At 33.5% G+C, this 4,833-nt stretch overlaps 1 long non-coding RNA gene across 1 annotated transcript; it reads right to left on the reverse strand.

Annotated features, from left to right (window-relative positions):
* On the reverse strand, positions 1,839-2,535 carry LOC110271092. Its single transcript, XR_002361212.1, has 2 exons — positions 2,433-2,535; positions 1,839-2,235 (listed from the first exon to the last, which is right to left on the reverse strand). It is a non-coding gene; the product is annotated as an uncharacterized LOC110271092 (long non-coding RNA).

Genomic DNA, 4,833 nt, shown 5'->3' on the forward strand with positions numbered 1-4,833 from the left:
AATGTTACATATAACACAAAAACTTTTGTACATAGCACGTAGATATTTTCACATAGTACAGAAATTTTGGCACATTACACATAAATTTTTGTTGCAAATATATTTTGTTAATTGGATGAGTCAATATTCTTGATTTGGAATCCTCCAAAATTTTCAATGATTCATACCAGAATTTATATGCTATGTACCAATATTTTTGTATTGTGTACCAAAATTTATGTGTTATGCATATTTTGTTGATTATGTGTGAGTCCTTTTAAAATTTTCGTGTTGGACAATAAATTTTTTGTGTTGTTCACCAAAATTTTAGTGTTGTAAATCAAAATTTCTATGCTATAATTTTCTGAACATATATATGATGAAGAAAAAGACGAAAATGACGACAACGTTGTTAAAGAAGAAGTGCAAAGAAGAAGAAGAAGAAGAAGCGCATGCATACCCCAAGAAAACTTGGTTGAACTTGGTTGAAAAAAAACTTAGCCATCTATTTTATTGATATATCTATGTTTGACCATAATATTATTTACAATGATACTATATATACAAGAGTTTTTGGTAACCAAGTTCAACCAAATTGATACAAATCCAGTAGGAAAAAAAAACATGCATGTGCATCACATGATTTTTGTATCTCCGTACTTCTTCAGTACATAAATTTTGTTACTAAGTACCAAAATTTTTTTGTAGATCAAAACACATAAATTTTTATACACAACATATAAATTTTGCACATAGTACAAAAATTTATTGATATGAGATAAAAATATTTTTATCGTGCACTAACTTTTTTGTGTTGTACATCAAAATTTTTAAAATTATTTTTATTGAATATATATAGGAGGAGAAGAAGATAAAGCAGCAACCACAATAATAATGATAGTGACAATAACAACAACGACACGTTAAAAAAAGAAACGTGCAGAAAAAAGAGAAAGAAAAAGAAAAAATAGCAACGTGCGGAAAAAAAGAAAAAAATAATCAAAATACTGACGCTAATAAAAAAAAGAAGAATTGGAGAAAAAGAGGAAGAAGAAATAACAGTAGCAATATGTGCGTGCGTATGTTTGAGAAAAAGCGCATTATGACTTGACTGAAGAACACTTAATTAGTTTAAAAAAGCTATTGTATTATTGGGAGCCACTCACATCAAGTTGTCAAAAACAACTTTTTTTAAAGATATTTTATACCTACCAATTATCTATTGACACATAGCATAATGATTAGATCTGGTTTAATATGGTCGGCTTTTTACCAAAATCAACGACCCGGATCGGTTTATATAAATTGAACCGGGTATACTTAATTTTTTTTTATTCGAAAACCATATCCCCTTCCTCTTTTGTCCCTCTCTCACTCTCACTAAACTCGAGCTCTCATCTCTCTCACTGAAATTTGGCTCGCTGGCTCTGGTACTCAAGCTCTCTCCTGCTCTCATCTTCGGCCTCTCTCACTGTCTCTGGTCTCGCACTCAAGCTCGTCATCTCTCTCTGGGTCGTTAGTCGCCACCGTCTTGAACTCAGTCGTGCTTGTCGTCGCCGGCGACAGAAGCAGCAGATCCGGGACTGATCGTCATCGTTGCTCCCTTACCGTCTATGTAATTTTATTTCTTTTTCGAATTTTTTTGTTTTCCAAAGGACTGAGACTTTGTTATTTCTATGTTTTCATAAGGACATTGATATTTTTGGCGGTGTTCAAATCATATGTCTCTCTAATTTTCTTATAATTAATCTGTAGTCAATACATTATCAAAGTCACATTTTTATACTATATGATTTTTTTAAGATATGTTACTCTTCGACTCTAGCAATTCAAATAGAAACCGCCTTTTCTAGAGTCTGTCGAAAAAGTATACTTTAATGTGATAAATATTAATTAATGTAAATAGAGAAGGTCGCTTAGATAAAACCAAAAAGAAAAAAGAAAAATGAGAAAAAGTGACACGAACAAGATTTCAAGCAGATAAAACAAGATTTCAGTCTCTGCTTCACATCAAGGTAACTAAAGGGTTCATCAAACATATATATCTCTGCATTCTGGATGGCAACAACTGCAATGGCAAACCTTCAGAGCTCTCTACCAAAAAGATCACCAACATTACGATCTATAACCTGGTTAAGCTTTAGATCAGCACAAAGCTCTGCCTTCTTATTTCTCATCTTTCTGATCAAGCACCTGCCCTACATTCCCTTGTCCTGCTTTTAGAATGTGGTCAACATACTGAGGCTTGATGATAGCCTATATATAATTCACAATAATTCAAAATAAGCACAACTACCAAGATGTATACACATTTTTTTCTTACGAAAAGTATGATATCTTTCCTATAAATTCAAGCAACAGCGTAAAGTTGAATAGTGAACTTTAATTTACTACCGGTTCCATGGAATCTGCAAAAGAAGAAGTTCATACTAAGATAAAAGTAATGTTCTTACCATTCGCATCAACAAGCCACATCATACCAATGATAGACATAGCCAGACTCTTCGCTATGCACGGGGTCAATGTTACCATAGTAGCCGCCTCATTGTTCCAGAGCTCCATCGGCCGTGACTCCTCGCTCGGCCGTTCAATCAGAACTCACATCGTTAAGTTCCCGGCTGCAGAAGTTGGTCTTTCTGTTAGTGTAGAAACATTCAACGCCAATACGGCACCGGACATGTTTTCCAAAATTGCAAAGGGACTAAATCAGTTGGAAAAGGAGATTGAGAAGTTGTTTGAGGAACTGGAGGCAGATTGCATTGTCACTGACATGTTCTACCCTCGGATTGTAGATGCTGCAGCCAGGTTGGGGATTCCTAGGTTGATGTTACTTGTTGGAAGCTGCTTTGCTCATTCGGCACATCACTCAGTTACGAAATTGCGTATTTAATTATTAAGAAAATACTAATGTCAAAATAACATCTATTATAAAGAGAGTAGACATAGCAATATTGATAATCCACTATCAAAAATCGTAGATTGATAAGCCAAAGAATATACCAATTGAAAAAGTAGCATTTGACAAATTTGAAATATAAATTGATAAATTTGTAGAATTTTAAAATTAGAAATTACTAAGAGAGTAAATTTTCTATTGTACTACATACATTGGACTTGATACTTATTTACAGAAACAAACTGACTTAACATATCTTCAGGTACATTAACTTAATAACAATGATATGCTGTAAATCATTTGTGAGGGGAACAAAATAATAAGTAACAAACTTTCCTAAACCTACTTGCAAAATCATTGCATTGCTTCTCTTTTGAAGCAGTTTTACAAACAAGCTTAATAGACACTAACTACTAAGCCTCTATATGACATAATTAAACAGTGATCCAGTAGGAAGACTTGAATGAGAAAAGAATAGACAATATGCACAGGTATGAAAGAAAAAAAACATAATACTTAGTTACTATTTTTATTGTGCAATAAGAAAATCAATAAAACATCACTGCCTACATATAGAATAGTGACACATACATCACCTTTAGATCATCCTCAAGAATACAAGTAAAATAATTCTGTAATTCAGATCTTTGAAATAGCTAATCCTAACAGCACATGAACAAAACAAAACAAAATCCTCTAACAGAACATCCAAAACCCAAATAATAAACAAAAATATCTAAAATATTACAATAGAAAATTTCTAAAGAATAGGGGAGTTGGAACTCACCAAATTAGGACCAGCTTCTTGTTGCACGAAGCTGGCTGATGGTAAGGAGGAAGCTGACAATGAGAGTCGAAGTAAGAAGACAACAGCGACGACCACCCCGGGGACCTGAGGCTTCTGCAGCCGGCGACGACGAGCGCAACAAAGGCACGGGACTGAGTGTGAGACGGTGACGAGATAGGGAGCGATGACGACGACTAGTTTCGGGACCTGTTGCTTCTGCCGTCGGCGACGACGAGGGCGATTGAGTTCGAGACGGTGGCAACTGACGTCTCAGAGAGCGACGACGAACTTGAGCGCGTGACCAGAGACAATGAGAAAGATCGGAAATGAGAGAGGGAGAGAGCTTGAGTGCCAGAGTCAGGAGCCAAATTCCAGTAAAAGAAATGAGAGCTCGAACTTAGTGAGAATGAGAAAGAAACAAAAGAGGAAGGAAATAGGATTTTCAAATTAAAAATTTCTTTTTAAGCATGACCCGGTTCGATTTATATAAATCAATTTGAGTCGTTAATTTTAATAAAAAATCGACTATATTAAACCAAATCTAATCACTATGTTATGTGTTAATAGATAATTAGTAAATATAAAATGTTTTAAAAAAAAGTTTTTGGCAACTTGATGTGAGTGACTTCCTGTATTATTTCTACATGCATAATGATATTTTGTCGTTTTCTCTTGATAGTGTCCATAGAGATGTCTGCACTCATAAAAAATAACTCCTCATTGGTTTAAAAAACGATTTCCATTGTACCAACAAAATACACAATAAAAAAAACACCCCATTAAAGACAAAAGATAGAGTTACTAGCTGTCCCAGGAATACACCGACCCTAACAATTCTTTTCATGTACGAGGTTAAAGGGGGAGAGCGAGCGAGCACTCCATGCCAACCTGCGTAAACTAGGATTATTCATTTTCATTCCTTCAATAAAGTAATTAATTATGAAAAATGTTAAATAACATCAAAATTTATTATTTTTAGTTATTATTTAATTATTAATTTAATTTTTTAATTTAATAATTTAATAATATATTTTATTTTATATTTTTAAATATTAATAATTAAACGATGAATAAAAATAATAAATTTTAATAGTATTTGATATTTTTCAAATAGAATATTGAAATTAGTGTGAAAAAATAATAATTTCCCACCCCAAAACCCTCGGCGCCC

This window comes from Arachis ipaensis, chromosome B04, assembly GCF_000816755.2.
Source record: "Arachis ipaensis cultivar K30076 chromosome B04, Araip1.1, whole genome shotgun sequence".
NCBI classification, from domain to species: Eukaryota; Viridiplantae; Streptophyta; class Magnoliopsida; order Fabales; family Fabaceae; genus Arachis; species Arachis ipaensis.